This window comes from Hyperolius riggenbachi, chromosome 2 (genome assembly GCF_040937935.1).
Source record: "Hyperolius riggenbachi isolate aHypRig1 chromosome 2, aHypRig1.pri, whole genome shotgun sequence".
NCBI lineage: Eukaryota > Metazoa > Chordata > Amphibia > Anura > Hyperoliidae > Hyperolius > Hyperolius riggenbachi.
The window spans coordinates 359,026,370-359,045,812 of NC_090647.1; the positions used below are offsets into that span (position 1 = coordinate 359,026,370).

Genomic DNA, 19,443 nt, shown 5'->3' on the forward strand with positions numbered 1-19,443 from the left:
CGCCGCTCGCCCTCTGCTGCAGCTACGTGTTGTACCACCAAAAATCTGCAAACACTACCCGAACGGCAAACCTTGGTTCTCCAATAAACTTCTGCATCTGCGCAAAAGCAAGGAACTGGTGTTCAAGTCTGGCAACCAGGAGGAGTATAGGAGGGCAAAAAACATCCTAAACAAGGAACTGAGGGCTGCCAAAAGGAACTACACTGTAAAACTGGAACAGAACCTCTCCTCAAGAGACACACAAACTGCCTGGAAGGGGCTCAAGGATGCTACGAACTACAAGCCCCCTCCGCAGCATGCAACTCCCAGCACCGAGCTCGCTGAGAACCTCAGCAAGTTCTATTGCAGATTTGAGAGTCCAGCAAGGTCCCCAGAGCCTCCGGCCACCTCCTCTGACTTAGAACCCCCACATCCAAGCCCACCCCCCCCCCCTCCTAGCGGTGTATGAGGATGACGTCAGGAAACACCTGTCAGGGTTTGATGCAAGGAAAGCCTCAGGCCCAGATGGAGTGTCACCAGCCTGTCTGAAAACCTGTGCACAGCAGCTTGCTCCCATTCTCTCATCCATCTTCACCAAGTCCATACAGGAAGGCAGGGTCACTGCTTGCTTCAAGAGGTCCACAATCATCCCGGTCCCCAAAAAACATGGTGTCTCAGACCTCAACAATTTCAGGCCGGTGGCTCTCACCTCGGTCATCATGAAATCCTTTGAAAGCTTGGTTTTGCCTTTCCTCAAGCAATCGACTGAGTCCCTGCTGGACCCGTTTCAGTTTGCATATAGAGCAAACAGGTCTACTGACGACGCCATAAATATCTGCCTGGAGCTTATAAATGAACACCTTGACAGACCTGACTCATACTCCAGGATCCTTCTACTCGACTTTAGCTCGGCGTTAAACACCACCAGCCCCCTAATACTTCAAGAAAATCTTGCTGCCCTTGGGGTCCACCCCACCCTCCGCCTCAGGATCATGGACTTCCTAAGTAATAGATCCCAGGCCGTCAAGCTGGACACTATCATCTCCCAACCAAGGACCACCAATACAGGGGCCCCTCAAGGTTGCGTACTGTCGCCGTTCCTATTCTCCCTATACACTAACAATTGCAGGTCCACCGCGGACTCCGTCAAAGTCCTCAAGTTCGCTGACGACACCACCATCGTTGGCCTCATCTCTGGTAATGATGAGCAGGAGTATCGCCACCAGATTGACAGAATTTGCCACTGGTGTAGGGAGAACGGGCTGGTCCTCAACACTACAAAAACGGTTGAGATGATTGTCGATTTTAGGAAACGCGCCACCACCCCACCCCCGATCAGCATTGATGGCACGGTAGTTGAGAACGTCCCCTGTGCACGCCTCCTTGGCACGACAATCTCTAAGGACCTGACGTGGAAAGCCAACACTACCTCAATCCAGAAAAAAGCCCAGCAGAGGCTATTTTTCCTACTCCAACTAAAGAAGTTCGGTATGGCCCGCGAGCTTCTGACGAGCTTCTACACTGACACAATTGAATCTGCCCTCTGCTCCTCCATCCTGGTCTGGTATGCTGGCTCCTCCGCCAGCGACAGACACAAACTGCAGAGGGTCATCAGATCAGCAGAGAGAATCATCGGGAAACCACTCCCCTCTCTTGACCAGATTTTCAACTCTAGACTGCGCTCCAGAGCTCAAAAAATCGCTAATGACCCGTCCCACCCAGGTTTCCGCTTCTTTAGTAGGCTCCCCCTAGGCTGGAGATTCCGATCCATCTACACCAGGACCACAAGGCACAGGAACAGTTTCTTCCCCTCAGCCGTAAACTATCTGAACTCTTAGAACCCTCCTCATCCAACCACGACAAGTGGTGTCTGGTAGCACCCAGCCTGACCGCACGGCTGCACACTTCATATATACGTGTTCAAATGTGTCCAAATGCTGTAACTGTATCCTTTATATTGTCTGTCTGCTTACATATATGTATCGTTATGTCCTGCTCGTTCTCACACTAGCCCTGTACTTGCCAAAACCAATTCCGGGCATGGCCCAGTCGTGCTTGGCGAAATAAAAGATTCTGATTCTGATATCCCATCACTTGCAGATCTTGCAGAATATCTTGCATTTGCAGTGGTGTAGCAATAGGGGGCGCAGAGGTTATGACTGCATCAAGGGCCCTTGGGCAAGAGGGGCCCAGATGGGCCCTCTTTTAGCCATAGTATTAGCTTTTAATTGGTTTTGTGCTGGTAATAATCCCTTCTAGATATGCTTTGAATAGTAGTAATCATTAAGTAGAAGCAGAAAATCTATTCTACCACTTGTCATGGTTAAAAGGATACCCCATACATGTCATCTGATAACTTTCTGGGCATCTAGCATGCCATTAATGACATTAACAAAGTGTCCAGGTGGCTTTGGAGAGGCCATTTCAAGGATTTTAGCGCTATACTTTGTTTGCATGGCCCCAGAAGAGTCTGGACAGCAGAAAAGGGACACAAATGTCACCATTATGGAAAGCTAACAACCAAGGCTAGTCAAAAGTGGGTATTTTGTAAACTACCCACTCATATAATTTTGCTGAAACTTTCCCAAGTTTGATCATAATTTTAAAAATTATATTTTTTTTTCATATTGGATTGAGCTTGTCACTACCTATTTTTTATGTGACAGGGGTTCAAGCTTTAAGGCACATCAAAATTTATTCTACAACTCATTATTAATAAAAAGAGGTCATATATACGTCATTTGATAACAAACTGAATGCACAGCAAACCATTATTCTCAAGGTGCGCCTATGGATTTTTTGCAAGCCATTTTTGCAGTAATTGTTACGGCGTCATTCTTTGTTTGCATAGCCCAGAAGAGTCAGGGCATCAGAAAAAGGCCACAAATGTAATCATTGTTGAAAAATAACAATCAGAGCTATTCAAAAGTGGGTATTGTGTAAGCTACTGACTGGTGCAGTTTTGCTGAAACTTTCCCAAGTTTGATCATAATTTTGAAAATTATTTTTTTTCATGATGGATTGAGTTTGCCCCTACTTATTTTTTATGTGACATTGGCCCAAGCTATAAAACACCTCAAAATGTATTCTACAACTCATTATGATTAAAATGAGGTCACATATAGGTCATTTAAAACAAAGTGGATGAACAGCAATCATTTATTCTCAAGGTGCGCCTATGGCTTTTTTTGCAGTTCTTTTAGATAGGGACTGGTTAGTGTTAGGAGTAGGTTGTGGGTGTTTAGGGTTAGGAGTAATTGAGGGGTGGTTAGGCTAAGGCATAGTTAGATGGAGAGTTCAGGTGAGAGGGTATGGTGGGTGATAGCAGAATATCACTTAAATTATTTATATTTTACTATAGTGGATAAAATAGTAAAATTACTGATATTCTATTACCATTATTTAATGCCCATTACCGTCATTTCTGCACCAACTTTGGTGCGATTATAGATATGCCCTGATTATGCTTAATGCTAACTTTCCCCTATCTATGCTGGATAGTGTACTGGATAGTGTACTGGTTAAGGGCTCTGCCTTTGACATGGGAGACCAGGGTTCGAATCCTGGCTAGGTCAAGTACCTATTCAGTAAGGAGTTCAAGGCAAGACTCCCTAACACTGCAGGGTGGCCTCTCGAGCGCGTCCCAGTGGCTGCAGCTCTTGAGCGCTTTGAGTCCGACAGGAGAAAAGCGCTATATAAATGGTCAGATTATTATTATTATTATTATTATTATTATTATGCCTAACCCCAGCCACCCCACACAGACTCCTAACACTAATCCTCCCCAATCTATAACTAACAATAATAGGTGCCTCCATAGGCACCCATGTAAAATGATGCTAATAGCAGCTATAACAGTAAATTTGGTTGCCAGAGTCACCCAATAAAATAACGGGCACCGAGACTGCCCACTATAGAAACTGAAGTTATAAATAGCGGTTGTTGTGGCGCCCGCTATTTTTATATTTATAGCGGCTGTATTTATAGCAGCAGTTTCTAGAGGGGGCGGACCCGTCGATATTTTATTGGGCGATTTTTGCACCCAAATTTACTGTTATAGCCGATATTAGCGGCAACTTACATGGTGCCTAAGGCAGCACCCAAATTTATCTTTATTCAGATTTGAGGTAACAGAGAACTGCTGTGAGAGAGACACAGTTAGAGAGAGGCCACACTTGTGTCTGTGGAAAACACTGGCGTTTTCCAACGGTCAATTTTTTACGTGCTTTTCGCGTTGTTGCACCAGCGTCATCCACCATAGACTGCCAGCACCTGCTAGCAGTCTATGGGAATTGTACGCGCGTTACGATTTGATGTGGCCAGGAAGCTGTTTTTTTACTCGTGCGAATTGCGGCCCAGAAAACGAAAGTGCGCTTTTACCTAACATTGTTGCTTGTTTTTATGAATGTTATTACTAGCTTTAACAGGCGCCATTCAAATATAAGCTAACTACTGACGTGAAGATGGACCGGGTATTAGTGAAGAACAGCGATCGATAACCGATCCATCTTTACCACCATAGTAACAAAGGCGCAAAGAATCATTTAATCGCAATGAAATTATCACGGTCGCTCAGTGATCTGTCATGACAGTTGCAAATGCTGCACGTCGCTAAACATTGTTTAATTAATTTTTGTTAAACGATATTATGCAATATTGCAAAAACTATAATTCAATGCTAAAAAGTGATAATCTGCGCTGACTGTTACTATCTTTATTACAGTAATGTGAAGAAATCGCCCGCCACGAAAAAAGTGGCCGCAAACATCGCAGCGTGGGTACGGATATTCAGACAGACCAATACCAGATACACAACAGGAATACAAAGTACAAGGCACCTTTTCCTGTGACTCATCTAATCTGATATACCTGATTATGTGTGCAAAATGCCCCAAAGGAATTTATGTGGGAGAACCAAGACAAACTCTATGTGAGTGCATGAACCACCACAGGTTTACTATTAACAGCAAAAAAAAAAAAAAGATAATAAAAATATACTGATCTCCCATTACACACACATTTCTGTTTATGTGGACACAGTTTAAGCAATCGTCTTGTCACTGTATTAATGGGTGGCTTCAATTCGCACAAAGAGAGACTAACACAATAAATTAAATTTATATATTGGTTCAAAACTGTAGAAGAAGGTTTAAACAAGGACTCTAAATTCTTGTGCTGGTTCGATGGGTTTTAAATGCCACAATTCTTTTCACTTTTTCATGTTTTATTTTATATGCTGGTAAGATGGTGTTTAATGCCACTATACATTGTATTTTATATGTTGGGAAGATGGGTTTTAAATGTCACAATTCTCTTTAGTTCATAACAAATAGTGTATGTAACCTGCCCTGTCATGTTTGAACTCTGGATTTACGAGTTCTCCCCATCTCCCTGAATCCGTGTTATGTGATGGTTTAGCAAACTAGGAGTCTTATCTACTTGTCATAAATAAGCCAGCATGCCTGTTGTGAGACCCTACTGAAGGGACAATTAAGGCATCTAATTACATTTATTTATGTTTGCAAAATGTTTCTCCTCTGCATGCCCTGTGTGTATAAGCTGTCTTTTTTTAACATCTTGTTAATATGCAGGAACTAAGTTCGATGAAGGCTTATTAGCCGAAAGCTTACTTTTTATTTACCTCTAAGTTAGCCAATAAATGGTACCGTCCTGATTTAAAACATCTTGCTAGTAATCATTACCAAACTGTCCTCCATCCACTTCTTGCACCTCTGACACTGTGGTTAGTAGGTTTTGGTGTGCCGTATCATGTTTTATGCACAAAGTGCTTGGAGGTGGGGGTAGCAATGTACTATTTGTACTGAGGCCCAAAGTGCCTTAGCTACACCACTGTGCACTCGCCTCAGGTATCCTTTAAGTTCAAACACTAAGTTACTGCAACCACTGCATGGATTGGTTATTGTACTTCAATTTGTAATCCACAGAGTGTGCTGTTCAATATACCAATACACATATTGTTAGAACTGCTAAAGGTTTCTTCCAGCAAGCTAATTATCTGCTACATATGATGGGTGCTACATAACTGTAATATTTTAAATGTGATTAGTTTTAAATAAGAGGTAACAACATTAATTGAAATATATAGTTGACAAATGTAACAACATACAAGGAATTCATTGATTAATTCATTCCTTAACCACTTAACCCCCCGCGGTATGAATTTCTCCGTCCCTTTTTTCCCCCCTAAAAAACCAGGGACGGAGAAATACGTACTTTCCGCGCTACCGCCGCTGTCTGCGCTCCCACCGTTCGTGCGCGCGTTTCTGCCGCTCGTGCATGCCGCCGCCTGCTCACCCGGAGATCAATGAACGGGAAAATCCATTCCCGTTCGTTGATCTAAGCCCCCGCAATGATCTGCTGCTTCTTTGAGAAACAGCGCGATCATTGTGATTTACCCAGCCTCGTACTGCTTCCTGTAAGCGTCCTTCTGGATGCTTACAGGTCGCATGTAAACAAACACACTGTGGCCATCTTGTGGCCAAATAGTAAAACTACACCCTAAAGAATTTTACATATACAAACACATTACATTTACACAATAAATTAACTTATTACCTCCCACACTCCCCAATTTATATTTTTTTGTGATTAAAAAAAAAAATACAATAAAAAAAAAACATAAATAGTTTAATAGGGACTGAACTTTTTTAATATTTATGTCAAGAGGGTATAACACTGTTACTTTATAAACTGCGGGCTTGTAATTAGGGATGGATGCAAAACTGAAAAAAATGCACCTTTATTTCCAAATAAAATATTGTCGCCAAACATTGTGATAGGGACATAATTTAAACGGTTTTATAACCTGGACAAATGGGCAAATACATTTCATGGATTTTAATTACAGTAGCATGCATTATTTAAAAACTATAATGGCCGAAAACTGAAAAATAATAATTTTTTCCCAAATTTTTTCCTATTTTGCCATTAAAACACATTTAGAATAAAATAATTCTTGGCATAATGTCCCACCTAAAGAAAGCCTAATTGGTGGCCAAAAAACAAGATATAGTTCATTTCATTGCGATAAGTAATAATAAAGTTATAGACGAATGAATGGAAGGAGCTATGAAAGGTGAAAATTGCTCTGGTGTTCAAGGGGTAAAACCCCTCAGTGGTGAAGTGGTTAATTGATGTAGGCTTCTCTGTGTAATCAGTCAAGTGTCCCTTATTACCATCCTTTGCTACCTACCTACTTACTCATTTCATTAAAAAAAATATATTTTTATATTTACACAATAGATATTGTGTCCAGTAAGTTGGCAGAGGACACCTGAAATAGGAAATTAATGTGTCACCCGATTGGCTCTGCAATGCACAAAAGTTGCCCCCATGACAAGATTGGTTGAAGTGAATTTGAAATTCTTGAATGGCTCAAATCTTTGTTGCTGAACTGCGCATTTAGTCTGTCTGTAGTCTAGAATTCACTGGTCTGAACATTGCAACTTCATTTTTGTACTTTTTTTCTCCCTAGCTGTTAGACACATGAGAGTCAAAAGCCCTATGCCTGAATATCAACTAAGTGCTCAACTCAAAATCCAGAGATTTACTTTAATTACATACTAGTAATCTTCCATATAATATCAGGAAAAAAGAAACAGCATATTTTCCAAATCACTAAAATGCATTCATGGAACATTTTGTTTAAAAATAAAACACTTATTTCCTATATTAACAATAATGCCATACTTGAATAATTGAAATAAACATTCTTCCATCAGCTTAAGCAGCTTGTTTACATGGACAGTAGCAAAGTATTATGGATAGTATTTATTTAAAAAATGAATATCTAAGCCCAATTGTTTACACTGAATGAGACTTAACATTTATGTTATCATCATATAGACAGAGAGAGAGAAAGGTATCCTGGAAAACAAGTCAACATAAAAATTACAAGAGAATCCCAAAAACAAATTGATTATGTAATTTGTTTCCCCCCTCTAAAAAAAATGGCCTGAGACTATAAGGACATGGGACTATGACTATGCTAGAGATTGGATTGTGAGCTCCTCAAAGGGACTGTTAGAGACATGATTTTTCTCTACAATTGCTGTGGAAGATGTCAAGGCTAAATAAATGCATAATAACTATACTTCTTAAACAATTGGTTTAGCAGATTATTTATAGAGTTAAAATCTATTAACCCTTCGCACTCTCGCATGCAAATGTTCAAACAAATGCATTCACAGATTCACTCATCCAGGCACCAGTGTTATCCCTACAGCTAAGTTAAAAGCCGGGGTCTTAGTTCACAGAAGAATGCATTCTTATGCTTATTTGCCTATACTGCGCAGAAGTACCCAGGTAAACATAGGTGTCCTAACTCTGGCCCTGTAACATGCATAGTGCAGACATGCAAACATTCATTGCATCAAACCTATCTAGGGATTAGGAGTACACATCCTGACGTCCTCTCCTGGGACAGATAGCGCATCTTACCAATCGCACAAGGGAGCTAACAAGCATGCACACACCCCTTTCAGCACCTCCCTTTCTTTAATAACTTATTTAATGTCCTAACTAGAGGCGATGTACCTGGATATATATGTTTTTTTTTCTTATTTATAGAGTTAAGTTACATTTTTTGTCTGAACCCAGATTCTTATTGGATCAGGCCTGTTAAAAATGACAGAAAATTACTCTAGCCTTCAGAAGTCTAACTATAACTCAGTTGGACTTTCATTTAACGCATGTTCCTGCAGGTTCTGGTAAATATTGATTGGTCTCTTGCACAGGTACACATCGCAGCATGCGCAGGACCAATCAAGATTTTCCAGCATACGCGATCGCTCAGCTGTCAATAAAAGCATTGTTTAGTGGTTATGTTGGTCACATTGCAGAAGAATTCTCCTCTGTTCATTTACTGGGAGTTAGGCCTGGTTCACACTGGCACAAAAAAATGGTCCGTTAGCGGATCGTAAAGGAACGGATCCTAACTGATCCAATGTTAAACTATGGATCCATTCACAATGGTCCGTTCGAAAGGATTTTTTGGTTCTGCATCGATTTCTCTGGAAAGTGAAATTGAGGCTGAAGCATTGCATGGGAGGCAATGAGAAAACGCATGTACATAGCACATTAGCTATAAAAACAGACCTCTGTAGCCTGAAAAAAAATACTTTGGAGATGGAGGTCTGGAGGGGAATGGGGGTCTGGAATGCAGTAATCAATGACGAGAGGGTAAAATGTATATACAAAATGCACAACCTGCAGACAGTGCAAAACGTTTTACACATGTAGATACATCGTTTGTAGAGTGGCACTCCCTATCATACAGACTGCTGGTGCAAAAATGTAGAGATTGACAGGCAAATAAAATGTTTCTCTCACCCTTCCTCCGATATCCCTCTGATGCTTTTTTATAGGTTCAGACGTGTGCACATCGGATCAGCAACTTGAAGAAGAAAAAAACACTACTATTGTAATCAGGAAGAAAAAAGAGGACATCCGGGCACCTTCCGTCTTCTATTTTATTGCCAAGTGATCACATCAATTCGGGTAGCATACCACTGGTGCGTTCAACTGGTGGTCAGTTGGGTGGTGGTGAGTAGGAGGTGGGGGTGCCGGGCATCAGTTGGGGCTTGCGACGGCCGTTTCGCATCTTGCTAGACGCTTGGTCACGCTGTGCTCCAGTGCAAAACGTTGCCTCATGTCCACCAATTCAGTCATGTGGAAATAGATTGGCATGATTTGCCTTTACCTATTGCGTACAGCAAAAATGCTTTTGCTTGATTATCGGCTTCTGTCAGTATTGCTAGCACATACAAATGGAACGGAAATGGATCCGTTGGAACGGAAATCAGATCCGTTTTCATGGATCCATTTACCAGAAAGTGCCAGTTTAAACTGGCCCTTAGTATTAGATTGTGTGGATTCCTTTCAGTGTTCAGTGTTGTTTATAAAGCCACTGCTATCTCACACCCGGCTTGCGTTTGTATGAATGCCCAGTTAGTAACTATGAGATTATGCTAGCTATATTGGTATCTCACACTAGACTGCCTATAGTGCTGACAGGCTGGGCCAACTAAGCCAGCTAAAAAAAAAAAAAAAAAAAAGATTACCTGTTTTTGGATGTTACCACTTGCCAGCTAAAAAAAAAATAAAAAGACACATAAAGCTAGGCTCCCACTTGGGAAATGGGTTCCCTGTAAAAACAGGATTGTAACACAGTGGAGAAAAAAAGTCACACTGTGCATTGGGTGCGTGATGGGATACATACAGTGAATCACGCAGTCATTGAAAAGTATGTTTCACTTAAACTGTAAACACATGCGTTGACTGTGAAAGTATCTTTACCATAAAATAGCATTGCATTAGTAATGTGATTGTATTTTCTGACTTAATGTACAGCAATGTCCCAGTGTGAATTAACCACTTGCCAACCGCGTCACTCCGATGGGCGTGGACGCAGTGGCAGCCCCAGGACCGCCTAACGCCGATTGGCGTAAGGTCCTGGAGCAGTGGTTTGCAGGATCGGCACACATCTCCGCTTACATCTCCCAGTGGATTGCCGCTCAGAGACTGTTAGACGGCGAAATCACCGTCTATACAGCGCTGCGATCTAAAGCAACGCTGTGCTGGGGACAGCTGTGTGACACGGTTGTCCCCCTGGGACACAGGAGAGCAATCGGCTCTCATAGGCTGAAGCCCATGACAGCCAATCGCCGTCATTGGCTGGCAGGGGGAGGGAGAGATTTGAGTAAAAGAAATAAATAAGTAGTACATTTTATTAAAAAATAAACAAATATTTTGAAAAAAAAAAAAACACTGGGGGAGCGATCAGACCCCACCAACAGAGCTCTCTGTTGGTGGGGAGAAGGGGGGGGGGTCACTTGTGTGCTGAGTTGTGCGGCCCTGCAGCTAGGCCTTAAAGCTGCAGTGGCCCATTTAGCAAAAAATGGCCTGGTCTTTAGGGGGGTTGAACACTGCGGCCCTCAAGAGGTTAATGAACTATTTTTGGAAGTTAGAGATTTTTATTCTTGTGTCAAATTCATTTTTAACCAACCAATCACTTACTGTCCTTTGTTAACCTTTGCACTGCACAATTATGATTATTATTATTTATTGTATTTATAAAGCGCCAACATATTATGCAGCGCTGCATAATAGATAAATGGGTTAACATACAAAGTAGGACATACAGGAAACACAACAAAATAAGATCATGCAAATGATTAGATAACAATACAGTGTCATATGTCAAAATAGAGACTGTTCTAGTCCACAAGAGGGGTGATTGTCAGTAAGATTGCATAATCAAGCTGGAAACACTAGGGAGGAGGGCCCTACCAGAGGCTTACAATCTAAAGGGTGGGGGTGGAGACAATAGGTGCATCTGTTGAGAGGGTGTCTAATGCCTAGTACACACCATACAGTTTTGTGTTAGATTTCACCATACAATTTTCTGTTTAGAGGTTTCTGTTAGGTTTTCTGTTATGCTGGGTCTACACGTGCCGATGTATCTTATCAATCGAGCCGCTGATGCGGCTCGATTGATAAAATCCGACAGGTCTGATCTCGCTGTGGCCGATTCCCCGTTCGTTCCCCACGAGCGGACAATAGCGAGGAATCGAGCGGAAGATAAGCGGCGCCGGCGGGGACGAGCGGGTATCGAATCCGACGCACGCGCGGACAGGCGGGTACGCGGCGGGTACGCGTGGGGATGCGGAAGAGTCGATCCGGCGGCTAATCGAGCCGCAGGATCGCTCCGTGTAGATTAGGTTTTAGATTATTCTGTAGAGAATGGTCATTATCTCTGGTGCATTGTCTTCTGGTTATCTCCTGCTGAGTAGAACAATGCCTAATTGCTAGGCAGATAAATGGTTAGATAGATAATTTCCAACATGTTGGAAATTATCTATGTGGCAGGTAAATCTAACAGAAAATGTAACAGAAAATTGTATGGTGTGTACCTAGCATAACAGAACATATTATGGTGCTGGTGTAGGGGGGTATGCGAGCATGAAAAGGTGAGTCTTGAGAGCTTGCTTGAAGGTATTAAAGGTGGGGGCGAGTCTAATAGCTGGTAGGAGCAACTTCCAGAGAGTGGGGGCAGCCCTGGTGAAGTCCTGCAATCGTGCATGCGACTGAGATATGTGTGGTGCAACTAGGCGCAGGTCATTGGAGGATCGGAGGGGGCCGGCTGGTATGTGCCTGTGGACCAGATCAGAGATATAGGTCGAGCAGGTCATATCTATGAAATTATTCATGGTCTTTTGTGTCTCAAAAATCTCACTGTATTAAAACATTATTTATTATAACTGTAGTTGCTTCCCTTCAGCCACCAATATGATTGAAATTAGTTCTTAAAACATCAAATAAACATTGCAGTGCTATTTCCTATAGGAAAAATGCAGTGACAGGAATACATGGGCTTCTTGGGTTTCAGTGGTTTCTGAGATAAAGCATTCAGTCACATTTGAGTCAGAACAGCCGATCTACATTCTAAGTCTACGTCACTGTCTACGAAAGTGTTAGAGGAAGACAATCAGCTTGATGGGCAGACAAGTACCACTTATTAATGAATAAATATGGCAGCCTTTAAATTCCAGCTACTATAGGTTTCCTTTAAAGTAGATTTAAATTGGAAACACAAAAAAAATCAGTGTCAGAGCTAGCACCATTGCCCACTGTGATATACTGTATATTGTTCCTGTATATTAAAATGCATACACAAACAATTACTATCATCCTCAGGCATCAGAATGCGATGCCTCAGGCAACAGTTCAGGGCCAACTCATGAACAGATAAATTGCTTGCCTGAATGCTAACATTTCTTTCTGTTGTTATGAAGGTGAGGGGAGAAATGACAGCATGGTGCATGAGAGTTGTTTAGAGTGAAAGGTGGTAAGAAGGAAAACAATGCGCTTAGCAGAGACGATCTGACAACTCAGAACTTTTGGTGGAAACTTGGTGGGACTGTTGAGATGGTCCATCATTCTGTTACTAGTAAAAAGGCCTACCCATTAAATAATGGGCGCTAGGCCAATAGATGTGTTCCTTAACTTCGCACGCTCAGCCGTGACTCCCACCCAATGTGGGCATGGCTGTGACCCCCAACATGTGCCCTGCGCCCATCCCGACCACTGCCTGAAGCCCACCCACGGCCGTGGGCCATGCATGCACACCAGGAAGATGCATTGGTAACATGGTGAAGTAGTGGCTAGCACTCTTGTTTTGCCGCACTAGGGTCGCAGGTTTGATTCCCAGCCTGGACAACATTTGGTTTGAAATGTAATGTTCTTGTTGTTTTTGTGTGGGTTTCCTGTGGGAGTCCTGTTTTTCTCCCACATTCCAAGAATGCAGTATACCCATAGATTGGGTAGACTATATACCTACCTAGACTATAGAGCAAGGGTATCAGACACATACACGCAGCATAAACCTGATCCCCAAAATACAAAGCACCGTCTCTATACAATGATATACCAAGAGCACAGGAGGAGATTTATTTATTTATTGTATTTATAAAGCGCCAACATATTACGCAGCGCTGAGATTTATTAATATCTCTGCAGTCTGCCTTCTCACTGAAAAGTATTTTGCTGTTAACATCTTACCAGTGCAGACTGCTTAATACATCTCTCACCCATTTACGCTCCTAAAGTTAAAAGTGCTTTGTATGCATTATTTTTGCACATCTGTCACAGCCCTTTATAGTAACATGGTTTGGTTGAAAAAAAGAAATCCGTCCATCAAGTCCAACCAGGAACCCAACACTACCAAAAGCACATGTCACAAAGTCACTGGAGAAACACTCAATATTCTAGTGCTACTCAAGTAGTTCTTTGAACCTTTTATTTTAGTTGTTTTTTTGACCATGCATGGTACATAGGTTTGTTCACACTATGAGTGTTTGCGTATTTTTTTAAGTGCTGCCGATTTTAGAAATTGCCCTAAACGCATTTGTGCAATGATTCCCTTTGAGAGTGTTCAATTGTGTTCCACTTCCAAAAGCGCTGCCTGTACCATTTTCTGAGCGCTTTGGAAGGTATAGGGAAATCGATAAGCGCTTGTAAAAGTGCTTTGTAAGGTGATTTCTTGAGCGCTTTTCAGAATAAATACATTGTATTTATTGTTTTCTGGGTGAAAGAGTTCACTTCCTGACTGACGTCAGGAAGTGAAAATCTCAATCGTTGATCAAAAGCACTCAGAAAAGCGCATACACAAAATAGCTCAATGCTCAGAAAATGCCGGAAATCATTTGAAACAAATCGCGTACAAAAGCACTCAGAGCTTGCGATTGCGCTTGCAATTTATAATGTGAACAAAGCATAATTATTTACATTATTTACTTCATATCACAAATCCTGCACTAGTTAGTGGTTAGCTGTATGTAAATCTATGTTCTTCAAAGAAAGCTGGTTATACACAGTGGAGGAGCCATTGCCCTAGGACAGTGGTTCCCAACCTTTTTGAAGTTGTGACACATCACACCAAATGCTCAGATCTCCTTGACACATCACACATGTATAATAGAAAAATACAAATAATATCCCTGAAATACATGGAAAGAGTGCATTATCCTGAATACACTTAAAAAATAAGGCTAGAACATTTCAAGAATATTAATAAAAACAATCAGTAGGACATTTAGCGCCCCCCCCCCCCCAATATGGAATGATTGCACAGCACCGACAATTTGCACCACACCTTATAGCCATGGTCCGCCCCAGCCCCCCACCTCCCCCCAAAAAATGTCTTCAGACTCAGTATAGGTAGGCAGGAATACTCCCATTATAGGAAGGCAGCTGTAGTTGCTCCCAGTATAGGTAGCCAGGTGTAGGTGCCCCCAGTACAGGTAGCCTGCTATGGGTGCCCTCAGTATAGGTAGCCAGGTGTAGGTGCCCCCAGTATAGGTAGTCAGCTATAGGTGCCCTCAGTAGCATGTGCTGGTGGTAGCGGTGGGTCACTCACCAGCTCCACGCTTTCCAGCAATAACGTCACTCTTCTCTCCCCGATTCTCCCGGCCTTCACTCCATCTGTAGATAGGGCAGGGCTGCAAAAAAAATGGTTGCCATGTCCACATGTGTGAGAGTGGGAGAGCGGGACGGCAAGCAGCGAAGCATACCCCATGCTGCATGTGTCGCGGCACACGGGTTGGGAATCAGTGCCCTAGGATGTTATGCAGATAAATTACATTAAAGTCTTCTAGTGAATAGTGTGACATAACCGGGTCATGTATGGTGTTTGTGTGATAATTTTATGCTGAGTTTTGTTTCTTTCTTTAAGACTTGCATCATATTTCCAAAACCCATGGCACAACCTTTTTACTTACTATTATACTCTGGTATTTAGATTACTCTACTTAATAATGAAAAAATTCAGGTTGAGGCTGTGAGGGTTACCACTACACTGTGATTTACTGCAGTAGGTACTCATAAGGGGAACTTAAAGTGAGATGAATATGGAGGCTGTCATATTTATTTCCTTTTAAACAATTCCAGTGGCCTGACACCCTGCTGATCCTCTTCCTCCAGATCAGATGTTTCTGACAATAATCTAACAAGATTGGCCACATGCTTGTTTGGGTATGCGATTCAGATATTATTATTATTTAAAAGGAAATAAATATGGCAGCCTCCATATACCTCTCCCTTTAATTTTCAGACTACTAAAAATGTTGCTATTATATTTTAATAGGGTTGTCCTGAAGTGCTTAGGACTTATCTGAATTACATCTTCATGGATACTTGGAGCACTTGGGCTACACCCTAACTGACCGGAGGCGTTAATTATTTGGTGTACCATGTAAAGTACTGTGGAAGATGCATGTTCTTTATAAATCCATAATATTAATTATTCTACATATTCATCCTAGAGGACTGATGCACTCTTGTCATCTACTGCTTGGCAAAACTAGTCTTTGGGGGTGCCATGCAGCTTGACAGCTGCTTGTAGGGCATTATTGTTTGGAATGCCTCGAGCCTACCAGCTAGCCAAAGCATTTCCCTTCTGCATTGTTTCCTTTCCAGTTTTAAAACCATACACCAAGTTGAAAATAGCTGCACATGACAAGGTAGGATTACTTAATGCAGCCCCTAAACACCCATGAATATTTGCTGCATTATTGCATGCAGTCCACCTCTGTCCATGGTAATTGCTTTTCCTGTTTTGGAAGGTAACGCACTAAAATAGGCATTCAATGCTTACTGCTTTGGTGTCATTGGATGTGTAAACAACCTTCAATGTTCATCCTTCATTAAGGCCAACTTTAATTCCCCTGTTGCTAAGTAGGTCAAATAATAGGCTCAGTCTAAATCATTGCTGTACAATTCTTGTAAATTCACTTAAAAAAAATAAATAATAATTTAGCTATGAATATTTGCACAAAATGAAGATGCAGCATTAGACACATGACAGTAAATGGTTCACAGTTCAGTGATGTGCAATAGGTAGCTCAGATCCCAAAAGCTGTAGATCACAATAAAAATGTATGTGTTATTAGTTATTTTTTTCTACCTCTCACTATTTTCTTTCTTTTGGAGCATAGGAAAGTAAAAGTGAGGGCTTGTATGCACGTCAAAGGACTAGTTTGGTACTCAGTCTACTGTAATGTCTAATGTAGAACATTGAATGCATTTTGTATACTAAATGTTAATTCAAATTATTTAACAGGCAAATTCTTAACTACCACATGTAGGCCTCTGAGGTAGTTGCCACCTGCCACTGCTGCTAAATTAATTCTAGATTAAAAATATCACACAGCTTGTACACAAAATGGCAAAACAGAGACTGTTACGCACTGCATAGCGAATATATAGTTATAGTAGACATTTTTCATAACCACAAAAGTCATGAAGGGCCAACTTGCCTACTGCTATTAATGTTCTTTATGTACTCCTACCCTCTGTTGATAAAGAATTGTCATACACTTGACCATTATCCATAAAGCACTTATGATGAGCAAAGAATTCTGTCAATATGTAGATCCTCAAAGATCCACCCAAAGTAAGGTATTAAATGTAACCAATCAAAGCCTCTAACTGCTCTTTAATTTACTAGCTACCAGCTAATTGATCAGCATCTGCAGACTTTAAACGGCTTAATTTCTTTCTTCAAAACAAGGTGTTACATATACCCAACAAATTACTCTCTATAACATACAATGGTATTATTACTCTGTTTTTTTGTGTTTATCATTTATTTGTGTATTAATTAAATGAAATCTAGATCCATTATAAGCATGATATACTAAATAACTACAAAACCAACAAAGAATGTTGAAAACACCTTAGGTCCATGCTAGCACTATTTTTGCAGTACAGTCTGGATGTAATAATAGTAGATTTGGGTATTGGCCTATAAAAACAACTAAAAGTTGATAAAAAACCTAAATGCCTCCAACATTAAAGTGCATTAAAAGGACATGTATATAAAATTGCAAAATTGCTGACTAAGTGGTTGCATACATACCAATACTAAACACAGCACGAGACACCTACTTCTAAAACCTGATTGCAGCATGGAAATCTAAAAAATATTATTTTGATATTATATTATCTAGAGACATATGTAATATTAAAACTTACTTCATGCACTGATATATGATCTTTGTCAGAGGTAATTTAAATGATAAACTCAAAAATGATGCAGCCCAAGCAATAAATGCTCGTCACATAAACATTACCACTTCTGTCATTTCCCAATACACTAAGGGCTTGATTCACAAAGCGGTGCTAACCTACTTAGCACGTCTAAAGTCTTTAGACGCGCTAACCAGGGTGCTAAGTAAGTTAGCACTGGATTTCTCAATCAGATCGCGCGCTAACTTTGCGCGTGCAAAGTTTTACGCGCGCAAAGTTTTATGCGCGCTAAGTCCCATAGGCTTTAATGGGCACTTCGCGCGGTGCGCCCTGCGCTCTGTGCAGTGTGCGCGTAAAGTTTTACGCGCGTAAAGTTTTATGCGCATAAAGATTTATGCGCGGAAAGCTGGTTTAGACGTGCTAAGGGGGTTTTCACAGGCGTGCTAACAGTTAGCACCGCTTTGTGAATCAAGCCCTAAAGCTTTAAACACAGATTAACCAACAGTTTGTACAGTATATAGAAAATGTAATACACTATTATGCCTGCTGCGGTGTATTCAGTCTGTCTGAGCGCTGCGTAATATGTTGGCGCTTTATAAATACAATGAATAAATGAAATAGATCTGCTCATTAGACAGTGTTAGCTTTCCATTTCAGTGTTCACTTTTATTTGATGACTTCAGAATGAAAAACTCTGTGCTTTCCATATATTGTGTAGAGTAACAAATCAATTATCTCAGTAACAGCTGCAGACTCATTCAAGACAGCAACAATTTGTAAGTTATATTGATTACTGATAGCAACAACTAAGAAGATTGATTAAGTACACCACAAAACCACAGTAATCGCTACTAGGAGTTGCTAAGAGACTGTTCTTTATCAACACTCGTATATTATCATGTACAGACTCGAGGCCTACTGGAAATAATGTACTTTGCCTTTAGCTAAAAGAATGATTAGTTTACCTATATTGGCAATAAAATGTATAATCCATGCACATTAATCAACATATATACATAGTGATATAAGAAACCACTGCATCACTATGTTTTTTATTAGTATGTTTCTAGAGTCAAAATACGTAAAATGTTTGATATGTTCCAACCACACATACAAAAAAGGAACAGTCACGTAGTGTTTATAAGGCATTTCAAAGTAAAAAAACTAAACAAAACATACACACACTAACAAAATATTACATATTATTATATATATTTTGTGATGTATCATAAATAAACTGGTTTAAAATTCAATTGTGCCATTCTGTATTTTTATACAAAACAAACACACGTGTACTAAGTTATTAAAAAAAAAATTACAAAAATGTTTTTATGCTGTGCTAAGTGGATTATAACTTTACACTTAGAATGCACTGTACTTACATAAAGCATGAGTGAGCACTGGTATCTCCAGATGTAGGCACCACAGCAGGCTGGAAAGCCTAATTAAGCCTGATGTCTTTCTCGTGGCTATTTATCAGTCTCTGTGCATATACTAAGGCTCCAGACGTTCTGCAAAGCCTACAGCTTCAGCAGCCCTCTCTATAATCTCACACACCAACTTCCCACACAGCCCTCCCTCTGGGTCACTGCAAGGGCAGTGAAACAGACATAAATCAAATAATAAGTGGATAGTTGGGGACAGAGGCTACAGGGATCCAAACGTCACACATTCCCATAGTCCATTTGCTTGGAGTGAAGAAATAGTTATGCTCTTTTGCCCAATTGTTGCAAAACTATCGCCTACTCAATAAAACAGTAGCAACATAGAATAGTTAAAAGCCTAAAATGTACACTAGTGGTCCTACACAGCAAATGTGTTATATATACATTATCCTATATTATCATCCTTACATTTCATCACTATTGTTACCTTCTGTAATATCTGGAAATTATAGCACCTCTTTAAACAGGAAGG

General features: G+C 40.8%; 1 protein-coding gene across 1 annotated transcript in view; it reads right to left on the minus strand.

Moving 5' to 3' along the window:
* LOC137546808 (bile acid receptor-like) overlaps positions 1-19,105 on the minus strand; it is a 128,369-nt gene extending 109,264 nt beyond the window's left edge. Inside the window, exon 1 of the mRNA XM_068269682.1 lies at positions 18,909-19,105. The gene's annotated coding sequence lies outside the window, so the exon portion shown is untranslated. The remainder of the gene's footprint in view (positions 1-18,908) is intronic.
* Between the last annotated feature and the right edge of the window lie 338 nt (positions 19,106-19,443).